This window comes from Rattus norvegicus, chromosome 2, assembly GCF_036323735.1.
Source record: "Rattus norvegicus strain BN/NHsdMcwi chromosome 2, GRCr8, whole genome shotgun sequence".
NCBI lineage: Eukaryota > Metazoa > Chordata > Mammalia > Rodentia > Muridae > Rattus > Rattus norvegicus.
This window is the reverse complement of record NC_086020.1, coordinates 193,060,536-193,080,988: the sequence shown is the minus strand read 5'-3', so window position 1 is coordinate 193,080,988 and position 20,453 is coordinate 193,060,536. Positions and strand designations below refer to the sequence as shown.

The 20,453-nt window shown below is 40.7% G+C and overlaps 1 protein-coding gene across 10 annotated transcripts in view; it reads left to right on the top strand.

Annotated features, from left to right (window-relative positions):
- Sycp1 (synaptonemal complex protein 1) overlaps positions 1 to 20,453 on the top strand; it is a 160,071-nt gene that overhangs the window by 64,246 nt on the left and 75,372 nt on the right.

Here is a 20,453-nt window from a genome sequence, read left to right as displayed (position 1 = left end):
AAACCCCTTCAGCTCCTTCAGCCTATCTTTAACTCCTCCATTGGGGACCTAGTGCTCAGTCAAGTGGTTGACTGGGAGGGTGAACATCCACCTCTGTATTTATCATGTTCTGGCAGAGCTTCTCAGGAGACAGCTATGTCAGGCTCCTGTCAGCATACACTTCTTGGCATCCGCAATATTGTCGGTTTGGTGGCTGTATATGGGATAGATCCCCAGGTAGGGCAGTGTCTAGATGGCCTTTCCTTCAGTCTGTGCTCCACACTTTGTCTCTGTATTTCCTCCTTTGTGTATTTTGTTCTCCCTTCTAAGAAGGACTGAAGCATCCATACTTTGGTCTTCCTTCTTGAGCTTTATGTGGTCTGTGAGTTGTATCTTGGGTATTCTGAGCTTTTGGGCTAATATCCACTTATCAGTGAGTGCATACCATGTATAAACCTAATTTTTTAAAGCTTAAAAATTATACTAACTGCCTCTAGAAAAAAATTAGAATAAAAAATTTAAAAATTACTTTTAAGAGCAACACTATTATATAATGTTAGAATATTTATCTTTACTGTTTTAAAATATTTAATTCTTAGTCATAATCATATATAATCTTAAATTGCAATTAGTATTCTCAGCAATATATTTCTTGATTTTTTTAATAATATATTTGTATATATAATATTGACTTTAGTTTTGGATATTTACTATTTTGTATTTTACACTATTATTAATACTGAAGTAAAAAGGTACATGTGTATTTTCTTTACTTTAGATTTGCGAGAATAACTTTAAAATTTATTAATAAGATCATAGAAATAATGATTCTAGTGACTTGGTAATTAACTGGTTTCTAGTAATTTTTGTTAATTGTGAATTATGAAATACAGCTAAGATCATGTGAAAGCTCTGTTTCCAAAATGTTTCAATTGTTATTTGGTATCATCACTATTTTATTGATAATTTAAGACATAAATAAGAGTTTTCATGATTTTCAGTCATTACATTTTGTATAAACTTTAGGAGTTTCTGAAATTTGCCTATAACTTTTCTTTGTAAAATTATCTGCAAATATCTATACCATTTAATCTTTTAAGGGCTTTATCATTTGCTGTTTACTTAAACATTAACATAGTATTATTTTATTTATAGAATTTCTATAACTTTTTATAGAAATTTTATTTTTGGCAATTTTTTATTTTTTTTATTAACTTGAGTATTTCTTATATACATTTCGAGTGTTATTCCCTTTCCCGGTATCCGGGCAAACATCCCCCTCCCCCTCCCATTCCTTATGGGTGTTCCCTTCCCAACCCTCCCCCCATTGCTGCCCTCCCCCCACCAGTCTAGTTCACTGGGGGTTCAGTCTTAGCAGGACCCAGGGCTTCCCCTCCCACTGGTGCTCTTACTAGGATATTCATTGCTACCTATGAGGTCAGAGTCCAGGGTCAGTCCATGTATAGTCTTTAGGTAGTGGCTTAGTCCCTGGAAGCTCTGGTTGCTTGGCATTGTTGTACATATGGGGTCTCGAACCCCTTCAAGCTCTTCCAGTTCTTTCTCTGATTCCTTCAATGGGGGTCCTATTATCAGTTCAGTGGTTTGCTGCTGGCATTCGCCTCTGTATTTGCTGTATTCTGGCTGTGTCTCTCAGGAGCGATCTACATCCGGCTCCTGTCGGTCTGCACTTCTTTGCTTCATCCATCTTGTCTAATTGGGTGGCTGTATATGTTTGGGCCACATGTGGGGCAGGCTCTGAATGGGTGTTCCTTCAGTCTCTGTTTTAATCTTTGCCTCTCTCTTCCCTGTCAAGGGTATTCTTGTTCCCCTTTTAGAGAAGGAGTGAAGCATTCACATTTTGATCATCCATCTTGAGTTTCCTTTGTTCTAGGCATCTAGGGTAATTCAAGCATTTGGGCTAATAGCCACTTATCAATGAGTGCATGCCATGTATGTCTTTCTGTGATTGGGTTAGCTCACTCAGGATGATGTTTTCCAGTTCCAACCATTTGCCTACGAATTTCATAAAGCTGTTGTTTTTGATAGCTGAGTAATATTCCATTGTGTAGATGTACCACATTTTCTGTATCCATTCCTCTGTTGAAGGGCATCTGGGTTCTTTCCAGCTTCTGGCTATTATAAATAGGCTGCGATGAACATAGTGGAGCACGTGTCTTTTTTATATGTTGGGGCATCTTTTGGGTATATGCCCAAGAGAGGTATAGCTGGATCCTCAGGCAGTTCAATGTCCAATTTTCTGAGGATCCTCCAGACTGATTTCCAGAATGGTTGTACCAGTCTGCAATCCCACCAACAATGGAGGAGTGTTCCTCTTTCTCCGCATCCTCGCCAGCATCTGTTGTCACCTGAGTTTTTGATCTTAGCCATTCTCACTGGTGTGAGGTGAAATCTCAGGGTTGTTTTGATTTGCATTTCCCTTATGACTAAGGATGTTGAACATTTCTTTAGGTATTTCTCAGCCATTCAGCATTCCTCAGCTGTGAATTCTTTGTTTAGCTCTGAACCCCATTTTTTAATAGGGTTATTTGTCTCCCTGCGGTCTAACTTCTTGAGTTCTTTGTATATTTTGGATATAAGGCCTCTATCTGTTGTAGGATTGGTAAAGATCTTTTCCCAATCTGTTGGTTGCCGTTTTGTCCTAACCACAGTGTCCTTTGCCTTACAGAAGCTTTGCAGTTTTATGAGATCCCATTTGTCGATTCTTGATCTTAGAGCGTAAGCCATTGGTGTTTTGTTTAGGAAATTTTTTCCAGTGCCCATGTGTTCCAGATGCTTCCCTAGTTTTTCTTCTATTAGTTTGAGTGTGTCTGGTTTGATGTGGAGGTCCTTGATCCACTTGGACTTAAGCTTTGTACAGGGTGATAAGCATGGATCGATCTGCATTCTTCTACATGTTGACCTCCAGTTGAACCAGCACCATTTGCTGAAAATGCTGTCTTTTTTCCATTGGATGGTTTTGGCTCCTTTGTCAAAAATCAAGTGACCATAGGTGTGTGGGTTCATTTCTGGGTCTTCAATTCTATTCCATTGGTTTATCTGTCTGTCTCTGTACAAATAACATGCAGTTTTTATCACTATTGCTCTGTAATACTGCTTGAGTTCAGGGATAGTGATTCCCCCTGAAGTCCTTTTATTGTTGAGGATAGCTTTAGCTATCCTGGGTTTTTTGTTATTCCAGATGAATTTGCAAATTGTTCTGTCTAACTCTTTGAAGAATTGGATTGGTATTTTGATGGGGATTGCATTGAATCTGTAGATCGCTTTTGGTAAAATGGCCATTTTACTATATTAATCCTGCCAATCCATGAGCATGGGAGATCTTTCCATCTTCTGAGGTCTTCTTCAATTTCGTTCTTCAGTGTCTTGAAGTTCTTATTGTACAGATCTTTTACTTGCTTGGTTAAAGTCACACTGAGGTACTTTATATTATTTGGGTCTATTATGAAGGGTGTCGTTTCCCTAATTTCTTTCTCGGCTTGTTTCTCTTTTGTATAGAGGAAGGCAACTGATTTATTTGAGTTAATTTTATACCCAGCCACTTTGCTGAAGTTGTTTATCAGCTTTAGTAGTTCTCTGGTGGAACTTTTGGGATCACTTAAATATACTATCATATCATCTGCAAATAGTGCTATTTTGACTTCTTCTTTTCCGATCTGTATCCCCTTGACCTCCTTTTGTTGTCTGATTGCTCTGGCTAGAACTTCAAGAACTATATTGAATAAGTAGGGAGAGAGTGGGCAGCCTTGTCTAGTCCCTGATTTTAGTGGGATTGCTTCAAGTTTCTCTCCATTTAGTTTAATGTTAGCAACTGGTTTGCTGTATATGGCTTTTACCATGTTCAGGTATGGGCCTTGAATTCCTATTCTTTCCAGGACTTTTATCATGAAGGGGTGTTGAATTTTGTCAAATGCTTTCTCAGCGTCTACTGAAATGATGACGTGGTTTTGTTCTTTCAGTTTGTTTATATAATGGATCACGTTGATGGTTTTCCTTATATTAAACCATCCCTGCATGCCTGGGATAAAGCCTACTTGGTCATGGTGGATGATTGTTTTGATGTGCTCTTGGATTCGGTTTGCCAGAATTTTATTGAGTATTTTTGCGTCGATATTCATAAGGGAAATTGGTCTGAAGTTCTCTTTCTTTGTTGGGTCTTTGTGTGGTTTAGGTATAAGAGTAATTCTGGCTTCGTAGAAGGTATTCGGTAGTGATCCATCTGTTTCAATTTTGTGGAATACTTTGGATAATATTGGTATGAGGTCTTCTATGAAGGTCTGATAGAATTCTGCACTAAACCCGTCTGGACCTGGGCTCTTTTTGGTTGGGAGACCTTTAATGACTGCTTCTATTTCCTTAGGAGTTATGGGGTTGTTTAACTGGTTTATCTGTTCCTGATTTAACTTCGGTACCTGGTATCTGTCTAGGAAATTGTCCATTTCCTGAAGATTTTCAAGTTTTGTTGAATATAGGTTTTTATAGTAAGATCTGATGATTTTTTTGAATTTCCTCTGAATCTGTTGTTATGTCTCCCTTTTCATTTCTGATTTTGTTAATTTGGACGCACTCTCTGTGTCCTCTCGTTAGTCTGGCTAAGGGTTTATCTATCTTGTTGATTTTCTCAAAGAACCAACTTTTGGTTCTGTTGATTCTTTCTATGGTCCTTTTTGTTTCTACTTGGTTGATTTCGGCTCTGAGTTTGATTATTTCCTGCCTTCTACTCCTCCTGGGTGTATTTGCTTCTTTTTGCTCTAGAGCTTTTAGGTGTTCTGTCAAGCTGCTGACATATGCTCTTTCCTGTTTCTTTCTGCAGGCACTCAGCGCTATGAGTTTTCCTCTTAGCACAGCTTTCATTGTGTCCCATAAGTTTGGGTATGTTGTACCTTCATTTTCATTAAATTCTAAAAAGTTTTAAATTTGTTTCTTTATTTCTTCCTTGACCATGTTATCATTGAGTAGAGCATTGTTCATTTTCCAAGTATATGTGGGCATTCTTCCCTGATTGTTATTGAAGACCAGTTTTAGGCCGTGGTGTTCCGATAGCACGCATGGGATTATTTCTATCTTTCTGTACCTGTTGAGGCCCGTTTTTTGAACAATTATATGGTCAATTTTGGAGAAAGTACCATGAGGAGCTGAGAAGAAGGTATATCCTTTTGCTTTAGGATAGAATGTTCTATAAATATTTGTTAAGTCCATTTGGCTCATGACTTCTCTTAGTCTGTCTACATCTCTGTTTAATTTCTGTTTCCATGATCTGTCCATTGATGAGAGTGGGGTGTTGAAATCTCCCACTATTATTGTGTGAGGTGCAATGTGTGTTTTGAGCTTTAGTAAGGTTTCTTTTACGTATGTAGGTGCCCTTGTATTTGGGGCATAGATATTTAGGATTGAGACTTCATCTTGGTGGATTTTTCCTTTGATGAATATGAAGTGTCCTTCCTTATCTTTTTTGATGAATTTTAGTTGAAAATTGATTTTATTTGATATTAGAATGGCTACTCCAGCTTGCTTCTTCTGACCATTTGCTTGGAAAATTGTTTTCCAGCCTTTCACTCTGAGGTAATGTCTGTCTTTGTCTCTGAGGTGTGTTTCCTGTAGGCAGCAGAATGCAGGGTCCTTGTTGCGTATCCAGTTTGTTAATCTATGTCTTTTTATTGGGGAGTTGAGGCCATTGATGTTGAAAGATATTAAGGAATAGTGATTATTATTGCTTCCTGTTATATTCATCTTTGGATGTGAGGTTATGTTTGTGTGCTTTCATTCTCTTTGTTTTGTTGCCAAGACGATTAGTTTCTTGCTTCTTCTAGGGTATAACTTGCCTCCTTATGTTGGGATTTACCATTTATTATCCTTTGTAGTGCTGGATTTGTAGAAAGATATTGTGTAAATTTGGTTTTGTCATGGAATATCTTGGTTTCTCCATCTATGTTAATTGAGAGTTTTGCAGGATACAGTAACCTGGGCTGGCATTTGTGTTCTCTTAGGGTCTGTATGACATCAGTCCAGGATCTTCTGGCCTTCATAGTTTCTGGCGAGAAGTCTGGTGTGATTCTGATAGGTCTGCCTTTATATGTTACTTGACCTTTTTCCCTTACTGCTTTTAATATTCTTTCTTTATTTTGTGCGTTTGGTGTTTTGACTATTACGTGACGGGAGGTGTTTCTTTTCTGGTCCAATCTATTTGGAGTTCTGTAGGCTTCTTGTATGCCTATGGGTATCTCTTTTTTTAGGTTAGGGAAGTTTTCTTCTATGATTTTGTTGAAGATATTTACTGGTCCTTTGAGCTGGGAGTCTTCACTCTCTTCTATACCTATTATCCTTAGGTTTGATCTTCTCATTGAGTCCTGGATTTCCTGTATGTTTTGGACCAGTAGCTTTTTCTGCCTTACATTATCTTTGACAGTTGAGTCAATGATTTCTATGGAATCTTCTGCTCCTGAGATTCTCTCTTCCATCTCTTGTATTCTGTTGGTGAAGCTTGTATCTACAGCTCCTTGTCTCTTCTTTTGGTTTTCTATATCCAGGGTTGTTTCCATGTGTTCTTTCTTGATTGCTTCTATTTCCATTTTTAATTCCTTCAACTGTTTGATTGTGTTTTCCTGGAATTCTTTCAGGGATTTTTGCGATTCTTTCAGGGATTTTTGCGATTCATCTCTGTAGGCTTCTACTTGTTTATTAATGTTTTCCTGTGTTTCCCTAAGGGAGTTCTTCAAGTCTTTCTTGAAGTCCTCCAGCATCATGATCAAATATGATTTTAAAACTAGATCTTGCTTTTGTGGTGTGTTTGGATATTCCATGTTTGTTTTGGTGGGAGAATTGGGCTCCGATGATGCCATGTAGTCTTGGTTTCTGTTGCTTGGGTTCCTGCGCTTGCCTCTCGCCATCAGATTATCTCTAGTGTTACTTTGTTCTGCTATTTCTGACAGTGGCTAGACTGTCCTATAAGCCTGTGTGTCAGGAGTGCTGTAGACCTGTTTTCCTCTCTTTCAGTCAGTTATGGGGACAGAGTGTTCTGCTTTCGGGCGTGTAGTTTTTCCTCTCTACAGGTCTTCAGCTGTTCCTGTGGGCCTGTGTCTTGAGTTCACCAGGCAGCTTTCTTGCAGCAGAAAAGTTGGTCTTACCTGTGGTCCCGAGGCTCAAGTTCGCTCGTGGGGTGCTGCCCAGGGGCTCTCTGCAGTGGCAGCAACCAGGAAGATATGCGCCGCCCCTTCCGGGAGCTTCAGTGCACCAGGGTTCCAGATGGCCTTTGGTGTTTTACTTTGGCGTCCGAGATGTGTGTGCAGAGAGCAGTCTCTTCTGGTTTCCCAGGCTTGTCTGCCTCTCTGAAGGTTTAGCTCTCCCTCCCATGGGATTTGGGTGCAGAGAACTGTTTATCCTGTCTGTTTCCTTCAGGTTCCGGCGGTGTCTCAGGCAGGGGTCCTGCCGCTCCTGGGCCCTCCCCCACGGGAGCCCAGAGGCCTTATACAGTTTCCTCTTGGGCCAGGGATGTGGGCAGGGGTGGGCAGTGTTGGTGGTCTCTTCCGCTCTGCAGCCTCAGGATTGCCCACCTGACCAGGCGGTGAGGTCTCTTTCCCACGGGGTCTGGGAGCAGAGAGCTGCTGCGGGCCGGGATCCTCGGGTGTCGCAATTTTTTTTTATTAACTTGAGTGTTTCTTATTTACATTTCCAGTGTTATTCCCTTTCCTGGTTTCCGGGCAAACATCCCCTAATCCCTCCCCCTCCCCTTCTTTATGAGTGTTCCCATCCCCATCCTCCCCCCATTGCCGCCCTCCCCCCAACAATCATGTTCACTGGGGGTTCAGTCTTAGCAGGGCCAAGGGCTTCCCCTTCCACTGGTGATCTTACTAGAATATTCATTGCTACCTATGAGGTCAGAGTCCAGGGTCAGTCCATGTATAGTCCTTAGGTAATGACTTAGTCCCTGGAAGCTCTGGTTGCTTGTCATTGTTGTTCATAAGGGGTCTCGAGCTCCTTCAAGCTCTTCGAGTTCTTTCTCTGATTCCTTCAACGGGGGTCCCGTTCTCAGTTCAGTGGTTTGCTGCTGGCATTCGCCTCTGTATTTGCTGTATTCTGGCTGTGTCTCTCAGGAGCGATCTACATCCAGCTCCTGTCGGCCTGCACTTCTTTGCTTCATCCATCTTGTCTAATTGGATGGCTGTATATGTATGGGCCACATGTGGGGCAGGCTCTGAATGGGTGTTCCTTCTGTGTCTGTTTTAATCTTTGCCTCTCTCTTCCCTGACAAGGGTATTCTTGTTCCCCTTTTAAAGAAGAGTGAAGCATTCATATTTTGATCATCAGTCTTGAGTTTCATGTGTTCTATGCATCTAGGGTAATTCAGGCATTTGGGCTAATAGCCATTTATCAATGAGTGCATACCCTGTGTGTTTTTCTGTGATTGGGTTATCTCACTCAGGATGATATTTTCCAGTTCCAACCATTTGCTTACGAATTTCATAAAGTCATTGTTTTTGATAGCTGTGTAGCATTCCATTGTGTAGATGTACCACATTTTCTGTATCCCTTCCTCTGTTGAAGGGCATCTGGGTTCTTTCCAGCTTCTGGCTATTATAAATAAGGCTGCTATGAACATAGTGGGGCACGTGTCTTTTTTATATGTTGGGGCATCTTGTGGGTATATGCCCAAGAGAGGTATAGCTGGATCCTCAGGTAGTTCAATGTCCAATTTTCTGAGGAACCTCCAGACTGATTTCCAGAATGGTTGTACCAGTCTGCAATCCCACCAACAATGCAGGAGTGTTCCTCTTTCTCTGCATCCTCGCCAGCATTTGCTGTCACCTGAGTTTTTGATCTTAACCATTCTCAGTGGTGTGAGGTGAAATCTCAGGGTTGTTTTGATTTGCATTTCCATTATGACTAAAGATGTTGAACATTTCTTTTTTTTTTTTATTTTATTTTATTTTTTTTTTATTATCTTGAGTATTTCTTATATACATTTCAAGTGTTATTCCCTTTCCCGGTTTCCGGACAGACATCACCCTCCCCCCTCCCCTTCCTTGTGGGTGTTCCCTTCCCAAACCTCCCCCCATTGCCACCCTCCCCGCATAGTCTAGTTCACTGGGGGTTCAGTCTTAGCAGGACCCAGGGCTTCCCCTTCCACTGGTGCTCTTACTAGGATATTCATTGCTACCTATGGGGACAGAGTCCAGGGTCAGTCCATGTATAGTCTTTAGGTAGTGGCTTAGTCCCTGGAAGCTCTGGTTGCTTGACATTGTTGTACTTTTGGGGTCTCGAGCACCTTCAAGCTCTTCCAGTTCTTTCTCTGATTCCTTCAACGGGGACCTATTCTCAGTTCAGTGGTTTGCTGCTGGCATTCGCCTCTGTATTTGCTGTATTCTGGCTGTGTCTCTCAGGAGCGATCTACATCCGGCTCCTGTCGGTCTGCACTTCTTTGCTTCATCCATCTTGTCTAATTGGGTGGTTGTATATGTATGGGCCACCTGTGGGGCAGGCTCTGAATGGGTGTTCCTTCAGTCTCTGTTTTAATCTTTGCCTCTCCCTTCCCTGCCAAGGGTATTCTTTTTCCTCATTTAAAGAAGGAGTGAAGCATTCACATTTTGATCATCCATCTTGAGTTTCCTTTGTTCTAGGGATCTAGGGTAATTCAAGCATTTGGGCTAATAGCCACTTATCAATGAGTGCATACCATGTATGTCTTTCTGTGATTGGGTTAGTTCACTCAGGATGATATTTTCCAGTTCCAACCATTTGCCTACGAATTTCATAAACTCGTTGTTTTTGATAGCTGAGTAATATTCCATTGTGTAGATGTACCACATTTTCTGTATCCATTCCTCTGTTGAAGGGCATCTGGGTTCTTTCCAGCTTCTGGCTATTATAAATAAGGCTGCGATGAACATAGTGGAGCACGTGTCTCTTTTATATGTTGAGGCATCTTTTGGGTATATGCCCAAGAGAGGTATGGCTGGATCCTCAGGCAGTTCAATGTCCAATTTTCTGAGGAACCTCCAGACTGATTTCCAGAATGGTTTTACCAGTCTGCAATCCCACCAACAATGGAGGAGTGTTCCTCTTTCTCCACATCCTCGCCAGCATCTGCTGTCACCTGAGTTTTTGATCTTAGCCATTCTCACTGGTGTGAGGTGAAATCTCATGGTTGTTTTGATTTGCATTTCCCTTATGACTAAAGATGTTGAACATTTCTTTAGGTGTTTCTCAGCCATTCGGCATTCCTCAGCTGTGAATTCTTTGTTCAGCTCTGAACCCCATTTTTTAATAGGGTTATTTGTTTCCCTGCGGTCTAACTTCTTGAGTTCTTTGTATATTTTGGATATAAGGCCTCTATCTGTTGTAGGATTGGTAAAGATCTTTTCCCAATCTGTTGGTTGTCGTTTTGTCCTAACCACAGTGTCCTTTGCCTTACAGAAGCTTTGCAGTTTTATGAGATCCCATTTGTCGATTCTTGATCTTAGAGCATAAGCCATTGGTGTTTTGTTCAGGAAATTTTTTCCAGTGCCCATGTGTTCCAGATGCTTCCCTAGTTTTTCTTCTATTAGTTTGAGTGTGTCTGGTTTGATGTGGAGGTCCTTGATCCACTTGGACTTAAGCTTTGTACAGGGTGATAAGCATGGATCGATCTGCATTCTTCTACATGTTGACCTCCAGTTGAACCAGCACCATTTGCTGAAAATGCTATCTTTTTTCCATTGGATGGTTTTGGCTCCTTTGTCAAAAATCAAGTGACCGTAGGTGTGTGGGTTCATTTCTGGGTCTTCAATTCTATTCCATTGGTTTATCTGTCTGTCTCTGTACCAATACCATGCAGTTTTTATCACTATTGCTCTGTAATACTGCTTGAGTTCAGGGATAGTGATTCCCCCCGAAGTCCTCTTATTGTTGAGGATAGTTTTAGCTATCCTGGGTTTTTTGTTATTCCAGATGAATTTGCAAATTGTTCTGTCTAACTCTCTGAAGAATTGGATTGGTATTTTGATGGGGATTGCATTGAATCTGTAGATCGCTTTTGGTAAAATGGCCATTTTTACTATATTAATCCTGCCAATCCATGAGCATGGGAGATCTTTCCATCTTCTGAGGTCTTCTTCAATTTCTTTCCTCAGTGTCTAGAAGTTCTTATTGTACAGATCTTTTATTTGCTTGGTTAAAATCACACCGAGGTACTTTATATTATTTGGGTCTATTATGAAGGGTGTCGTTTCCCTAATTTCTTTCTCGGCTTGTTTCTCTTTTGTATAGAGGAAGGCAACTGATTTATTTGAGTTAATTTTATACCCAGCCACTTTGCTGAAGTTGTTTATCAGCTTTAGTAGTTCTCTGGTGGAACTTTTGGGATCACTTAAATATACTATCATGTCGTCTGCAAATAGTGATATTTTGACCTCTTCTTTTCCGATCTGTATCCCCTTGATCTCCTTTTGTTGTCTGATTGCTCTGGCTAGAACTTCAAGAACTATATTGAATAAGTAGGGAGAGAGTGGGCAGCCTTGTCTAGTCCCTGATTTTAGTGGGATTGCTTCAAGTTTCTCTCCATTTAGTTTAATGTTAGCAACTGGTTTGCTGTATATGGCTTTTACTATGTTTAGGTATGGGCCTTGAATACCTATTCTTTCCAGGACTTTTATCATGAAGCGGTGTTGAATTTTGTCAAATGCTTTCTCAGCATCTAATGAAATGATCATGTGGTTCTGTTCTTTCAGTTTGTTTATATGATGGATCACGTTGATGGTTTTCCTTATATTAAACCATCCCTGCATGCCTGGGATGAAGCCTACTTGATCATGGTGGATGATTGTTTTGATGTGCTCTTGAATTCGGTTTGCCAGAATTTTAAGAGTATTTTTGCGTCGATATTCATAAGGGAAATTGGTCTGAAGTTCTCTTTCTTTGTTGGGTCTTTGTGTGGTTTAGGTATAAGAGTAATTGTGGCTTCATAGAAGGAATTCGGTAGGGCTCCATCTGTTTCAATTTTGTGGAATAGTTTGGATAATATTGGTATAAGGTCTTTTATGAAGGTTTGATAGAATTCTGCACTAAACCCGTCTGGACCTGGGCTCTTTTTGGTTGGGAGACCTTTAATGACTGCTTCTATTTCCTTAGGAGTTATGGGGTTGTTTAACTGGTTTATCTGTTCCTGATTTAACTTCGATACCTGGTATCTGTCTAGGAAATTGTCCATTTCCTGAAGATTTTCAAGTTTTGTTGAATATAGGTTTTTATAGCAAGATCTGATGATTTTTTGAATTTCCTCTGAATCTGTAGTTATGTCTCCCTTTTCATTTCTGATTTTGTTAATTTGGACGCACTCTCTGTGTCCTCTCGTTAGTCTGGCTAAGGGTTTATCTATCTTGTTGATTTTCTCAAAGAACCAACTTTTGGTTCTGTTGATTCTTTCTATGGTCCTTTTTGTTTCTACTTGGTTGATTTCAGCTCTGAGTTTGAATATTTCCTGCCTTCTACTCCTCCTGGGTGTATTTGCTTCTTTTTGTTCTAGAGCTTTTAGGTGTGCTGTCAAGCTGCTGACATATGCTCTTTCCTGTTTCTTTCTGCAGGCACTCAGCGCTATGAGTTTTCCTCTTAGCACAGCTTTCATTGTGTCCCATAAGTTTGGGTATGTTGTACCTTCATTTTCATTAAATTCTAAAAAGTTTTAAATTTGTTTCTTTATTTCTTCCTTGACCATGTTATCATTGAGTAGAGCATTGTTCAATTTCCACGTATATGTGGGCATTCTTCCCTTATTGTTATTGAAGACCAGTTTTAGGCCGTGGTGGTCCGATAGCACGCATGGGATTATTTCTATCTTTCTGTACCTGTTGAGGCCCGTTTTTTGACCAATTATATGGTCAATTTTGGAGAAAGTACCATGAGGAGCTGAGAAGAAGGTATATCCTTTTGCTTTAGGATAGAATGTTCTATAAATATCCGTTAAGTCCATTTGGCTCATGACTTCTTTTAGTCTGTCTACATCTCTGTTTAATTTCTGTTTCCATGATCTGTCCATTGATGAGAGTGGGGTGTTGAAATCTCCCACTATTATTGTGTGAGGTGCAATGTGTGTTTTGAGCTTTAGTAAGGTTTCTTTTACATATGTAGGTGCCCTTGTATTTGGGGCATAGATATTTAGGATTGAGACTTCATCTTGGTGGATTTTTCCTTTGATGAATATGAAGTGTCCTTCCTTATCTTTTTTGATGACTTTTAGTTGAAAATTGATTTTATTTGATATTAGAATGGCTACTCCAGCTTGCTTCTTCTGACCATTTGCTTGGAAAATTGTTTTCCAGCCTTTCACTCTGAGGTAATGTCTGTCTTTGTCTCTGAGGTTTGTTTCCTGTAGGCAGCAGAATGCAGGGTCCTCGTTGCGTATCCAGTTTGTTAATCTATGTCTTTTTATTGGGGAGTTGAGGCCATTGATATTGAGAGATATTAAAGAATAGTGATTATTGCTTCCCCTTATATTCATATTTGGAAGTGAGGTTATGTTTGTGTGCTTTCATTCTCTTTGTTTTGTTGCCAAATGATTAGTTTTTTGCTTCTAGGGTATAGCTTGCCTCCTTATGTTGGGCTTTACCCTTTATTATCCTTTGTAGTGCTGGACTTGCAGAAAGATATTGTGTAAATTTGGTTTTGTCATGGAATATCTTGGTTTCTCCATCTATGTTAATTGAGAGTTTTGCAGGATACAGTAACCTGGGCTGGCATTTGTGTTCTCTTAGGGTCTGTATGACATCTGTCCAGGATCTTCTGGCCTTCATAGTTTCTGGTGAAAAGTCTGGTGTGATTCTGATAGGTCTGCCTTTATATGTTACTTGACCTTTTTCCCTTACTGCTTTTAATATTCTTTCTTTATTTTGTGCGTTTGGTGTTTTGACTATTATGTGACGGGAGGTGTTTCTTTTCTGGTCCAATCTATTTGGAGTTCTGTAGGCTTCTTGTATGCCTATGGGTATCTCTTTTTTTAGGTTAGGGAAGTTTTCTTCTATGATTTTGTTGAAGATATTTACTGGTCCTTTGAGCTGGGAGTCTTCACTCTCTTCTATACCTATTATCCTTAGGTTTGATCTTCTCATTGAGTCCTGGATTTCCTGTATGTTTTGGACCAGTAGCTTTTTCCGCTTTACATTATCTTTGACAGTTGAGTCAATGATTTCTATGGAATCTTCTGCTCCCGAGATTCTCTCTTCCATCTCTTGAATTCTGTTGGTGAAGCTTGTATCTACAGCTCCTTGTCTTTTCTTTTGATTTTCAATGTCCAGGGTTGTTTCCATGTGTTCTTTCTTGATTGCTTCTATTTCCAATTTTAATTCCTTCAACTGTTTGATTGTGTTTTTTCCTGGAATTCTTTCAGGGATTTTTGAGATTCCTCTCTGTAGGCTTCTACTTGTTCTCTAAGGGAGTTCTTTATGTCTTTCTTGAAGTCCTCCAGCATCATGATCAAATATGATTTTGAAACTAGGTCTTGCTTTTCTGGTGTGTTTGGATATTCCGTGTTTGCTTTGGTGGGAGAATTGGGCTCCGATGATGCCATGTAGTCTTGGTTTCTGTTGCTTGGGTTCCTGCGCTTGCCTCTCGCCATCAGATTATCTCTAGTGTTACTTTGTTCTGCTATTTCTGACAGTGGCTAGACTGTCCTATAACCTGTGTGTCAGGAGTGCTGTAGACCTGTTTTCCTGTTTTCTTTCAGCCAGTTATGGGGACAGAGTGTTCTGCTTTCGGGCGTGTAGTTTTTCCTCTCTACAGGTCTTCAGCTGTTCCTGTGGGCCTGTGTCTTGAGTTCACCAGGCAGGTTTCTTGCAGGGGAAAAGGGTCCTACCTGTGGTTCCAAGGCTCAAGTTTGCTCGTGGGGTACTGCCTAAGTCCTCTCCACTGTGGCAGCAACCGGGAAAATCTGTGCCGCTCCTTCCGGGAGCCTCCGTGCACCAGGGTGTCAGATGACGTTTGATGTTTTCCTCTGGCGCCTGGATGTGCACAGAGTGCAGTCTCTTCTGGTTTCCCAGGCGTGTCCACCTGTCTGAAGGTTCAGCTCTCCCTCCCACGGGATTTGGGTGCAGAGAACTGTTTATCCGGTCTGTTTCCTTCAGGTTCCGGCAGTGTCTCAGGCGCAGGGGTCCTGCCGCTCCCGGGCCCTCCCCTACGGGAACCCAGAGGCCTTATACAGTTGCCTCTTGGGCCAGGGATTTGGGCAGGGGTGGGCAGTGTTGGTGGTCTCCTCCGCTCTGCAGCCTCAGGAGTGCCCACCTGATCAGGCGGTGAGGCCTCTCTCCCACGGGGTTTGGGAACAGAGAGCTGCTGCGGTCCGGGATCCGCCGGTGTGGGACTTCCGGTAAACACAGGAAGTGCCCGGCCTTAGAGGAATTTTGCCTCTGTGTGTCCTGAGTTCACCAGGCAGGTTTCTTGCAGGGGAAAAGTTGGTCCTACCTGCAGTTCCAAGGCTCAAGTTTGCTCGTGGGGTACTGCCTAAGTCCTCTCCGCTGTGGCTGCAACCGGGAAGATCTGCGCCGCTCTTTCCAGGAGCCTCCGTGCACCAGGGTTCCAGATGGCGTTTGGTGTTTTCCTCTGGCGCCTGGATGTGCACAGAGTGCAGTCTCTTCTGGTTTCCCAGGCGTGTCCGCCTCTCTGAAGGTTCAGCTCTCCCTCCCACAGGATTTGGGTGCAGAGAACTGTTTATCCGGTCTGTTTCCTTCAGGTTCCAGCATTGTCTCAGGCACAGGGGTCCTGCTGCTCCCGGGCCCTCCCCTACGGGAACCCAGAGGCCTTATACAGTTGCCTCTTGGGCCAGGGATGTGGGCAGGGGTGGGCAGTGTTGGTGGTCTCCTCCGCTCTGCAGCCTCAGGAGTGCCCACTTGATCAGGCGGTGAGGTCTCTCTCCCACAGGGTTTGGGAGCAGAGAGCTCTGAACATTTCTTTAGGTGTTTCTCAGTCATTCGGCATTCCTCAGCTGTGAATTCTTTGTTTAGCTCTGAACCCCATTTTTTAAGAGGGTTATTTGTCTCCCTGCGGTCTAACTTCTTGAGTTCTTTGTATATTTGGATATAAGGACTCTATCTGTTGCAGGATTGGTAAAGATCTTTTCCCAATCTGTGGGTTGCCATTTTGTTTTAACCACAGTGTCCTTTGCCTTACAGAAGCTTTGCAGTCTTATGAGATCCCATTTGTCCATTTTTGATCTTAGAGCATAAGCCATTGGTGTTTTGTTCAGGAAATTTTTTCCAGTGCCCATGTGTTCCAGATGCTTCCCTAGTTTTTCTTTATTAGTTTGAGTGTATGTGGTTTGATTTGGAGGTCCTTTATCCACTTGGACTTAAGCTTTATACGGGGTGATAGAATAGATCGATCTGCATTCTTCTACATGCTGACCTCCAGTTGAACCAGCACCATTTGCTGAAAATGCTATCTTTTTTCCATTGGATGATTTTGGCTCCTTTGTCAAAATCAAGTGCCCATAGGTGTGTGGGTTCATTTCTGGGTCTTCAATTCTATTCCATTGGTCTATCTGTCTGTCTCTGTACCAATACCATGCAATTTTTATCACTATTGCTCTGTAATACTGCTTGAGTTCAGGGATAGTGATTCCCCCTGAAGTCCTTTTATTGTTGAGGATAGATCTAGCTATCCTGGGTTTTTTGTTATTCCAGATGAATTTGCAAATTGTTCTGTCTAACTCTTTGAAGAATTGGATTGGTATTTTGATGGGGATTGCATTGAATCTGTAGATCGCTTTTGGTAAAATGGCCATTTTTACTATATTAATCCTGCCAATCCATGAGCATGGGAGATCTTTCCATCTTTTGAGGTCTTCTTCAATTTCTTTCTTCAGAGTCTTGAAGTTCTTATTGTACAGATCTTTTACTTGCTTGGTTAAAGTCACACCGAGGTACTTTATATTATTTGGGTCTCTTATGAAGGGTGTCGTTTCCCTAATTTCTTTCTCGGCTTGTTTCTCTTTTGTATAGAGGAAGGCAACTGATTTATTTGAGTTAATTTTATACCCAGCCACTTTGCTGAAGTTGTTTATCAGCTTTAGTAGTTCTCTGGTGGAACTTTTGGGATCACTTAAATATACTATCATATCATCTGCAAATAGTGATATTTTGACCTCTTCTTTTCCGATCTGTATCACGTTGATGCATGCCTGGGATGAAGCCTACTTGATCATGGTGGATGATTGTTTCGATGTGCTCTTGGATTCGGTTTGCCAGAATTTTATTGAGTATTTTTATGTTGATATTCATAAGGGAAATTGGTCTGAAGTTCTCTTTGTTTGTTGGGTCTTTGTGTGGTTTAGGTATAAGAGTAATTGTGGTTTCATAGAAGGAATTCGGTAGTGCTCCATCTGTTTCAATTTTGTGGAATAGTTTGGATAGTATTGTTATGAGGTCTTCTATGAAGGTCTGATAGAATTCTGCACTAAACCTGTCTGGACCTGGGCTCTCTTTGGTTGGGAGACCTTTAATGACTGCTTCTATTTCGTTAGGAGTTATGGGGTTGTTTAACTGGTTTATCTGTTCCTGATTTAACTTCGATACCTGGTATCTGTCTAGGAAATTGTCCATTTCCTGCAGATTTTCAAGTTTTGTTTAATATAGGCTTTTATAGTAAGATCTGATGATTTTTTGAATTTCCTCTGAATCTGTTGTTATGTCTCCCTTTTCATTTCTGATCTTGTTAATTTGGAAACACTCTCTGTTTCCTCTCGTTAGTCTGGCTAAGGGTTTATCTATCTTGTTGATTTTCTCAAAGAACCAACTTTTGGTTCTGTTGATTCTTTCTATGGTCCTTTTTGTTTCTACTTGGTTGATTTTGGCTCTGAGTTTGATTATTTCCTGTCTTCTACTCCTCCTGGGTGTATTTGGTTCTTTTTGTTCTAGAGCTTTTAGCCCAGCCACTTTCTTGAAGGTGTTTATCAGGTTTAGTAATTCTCTGGTGGTACTTTTGGGATCACTTAAATATACTATCATATCATCTGCTAATAGTGATATTTTGACTTCTTCCTTTCCAATCTGTATCCCTTTGATCTCCTTTTGTGTAATTGCTCTGGCTAGGACTTCAAGAACTATATTGAATAAGTAGGGAGAGAGTGGGCAGCCTTGTCTAGTCCCTGATTTTAGTCGGATTGCTTCAAGTTTCTCTCCATTTAGTCAATTTTTTATTTATAGAAGTTTAAAATTTTTCTATTTGCTTTTCTTCTTGTGAATTTATGCCATTCTTCTTATATTTATTTTTGTCTTCCTGAATTCACATCCTATTCTTTCTTACTGTTCTTTCAAAATTTGTATACTGATATTTACTTTCCCATTTCTTTTAAAATTGTACAGGCATTTGAATCAGTTACTTGCAACCATATTTATGAATTTATAACATGGTATTTTTATTTTATTTTGATATGGCATTTAAAATATTATTTTATTTTTTAAATTTTTATATATTTTACCATATTCTCCCCATTCCCTCAATTACTACTAGATGTACCCAGATCTCCTTATTCACTGATCTTCATGTCATCTTTTGTTTTTCTTTAAACCTGTCAGTCTAATTTGATAATCATGTGCGGCTAACCCCTGAACCGTGACATCCTAAAAGAAAATTTACTGTCCTTCTCACAGCATCTATCAGTTGTCTACTCTACTTTGTGCATACCTCTCCTGTTCATGCTGGGGTTTTGTCTGGCTTGGGGTTGCATAGGTCTTAGACATGCTATCATCATCACTATGACGTTATATATGCAACTGCCTTGTTGTGTCCATTTCTCTGTTGCCATCTACTATCTTTCTACCTTTTCTACAATGATTGTTGAGCCTTGGCAGAGGGTGCGTGATAGAGATGTCCCATTTATGGCTGAGGACTCTGCAGTCTCTTATTCTCCACACATTGACCAGTTATGGGGGTCTGTGTGTTAACTGCCATCTATTCAAAGAGAAGAATTTCTAATGGGATAGACAGCTGCACTTAATTATAGATCTGAATAAATTTGTCGGAGTCAATTTAGTAATGTATTTAGCAGAATAATAATAATAGGATCCTAATCTGCATGCCTACTAACTGATACATGGATAATGAAAATATGATACATCCACATAATGGAATATTATTCAACTTTTAAGAAAAAAGGAAGTATGAAATTCATAGGTTAACAAATAGAGCTATAAATTATTATCCTGAGTGAGGCAAACCATATCCAGCACAATTATAATATGTGGCTTTTAGCCACATATGTGGCTTTTAGCTTTGAATCTTTAGATATGTGTGTTTCATTTGGAATATGCGTAGTTGTCAGGAATGTAGTAAGGGGCCATGAGTTGGAGGTATTTTTGGGGTGGGGAGATAGAATGAGTGAAACAGGAGAGAAAGGGGGAACAATGTGACAAAAATGGTTAAGTAGGATGAGGATGGGAGGGCAGGGTAGAGGAGAGGGAGTAAGAGGAAAGGTAATGAATGCTAAAGTCTTTAGTAAGTCATATGGAAACCTTCTACTATATGAGCTTCCTAAAATACAAACACAGAGTTTAAATGGAGCTACCTTATAATGGTGGACGATGGCATACAAACTAGCAAATAAAAAGGCTATAACTGGGGCTGGGGATTTAGCTCAGTGGTAGAGCGCTTACCTAGGAAGCGCAAGGCCCTGGGTTCGGTCCCCAGCTCCGAAAAAAAGAACCAAAAAAAAAAAGGCTATAACTAGGGGGGTTGGGGATTTAGCTTAGTGGTAGAGCACTTGCCTAGCAAGCGCAAGGCCCTGGGTTCGGTCCCCAGCTCCGAAAAAAAGAAAAGAAAAAAAAAAGGCTATAGCTAGTGCTGGGATACTTCTTTTGGAGATGTTGGCCACTGTGACTCTATGGACCATACATTATAGGCACCTTTGCTTTTGGTTAACCTCCAGAACTTGATGATAAGACCCTATTACTAAGGACACCACGTACTTGAGTTATAGAACACGGAAAAATCAAGTGTTAGATCTGGAAGCTTTATCTCTATTGGCTCGATTTCATAGTGCTGGAAGGTGCTGAGCATACTATAGGAAGAGAAAAGGTGTCAACACTCTTCTACAGTTGTGAACCCAGTGAGCTAATTACCTAATGACTGGCCTGTCATTATATACTCACCTGTATAATAGTGATATTAATGTTACGGGAGTAACCTGCCACATTTTGATTGGATTTAAGGACTTGTTCACAAGATAGACTTCATATCTGGCACCATTATCAAGGCCAAGGATTTATAGGTAGATAGTTCATTGACCCTAGGGGAAGGGCCTTATGTAGACCAGGCTGCCTTGAACTTGTAGTGATCCTCTTTATCTCTGCCTCCTAGTTTCTGAGGTTGTAGGCATGAACTCCATGCCTGGCTTGATATGCAGTTTTACTATTATCTTCTCAGTCAATCTCTCCCCTGAAACCCCCTCTCTCTCTTTGTGCATTTTAAGTTCTTTTAAATCAATTGATAACTTGAATGCT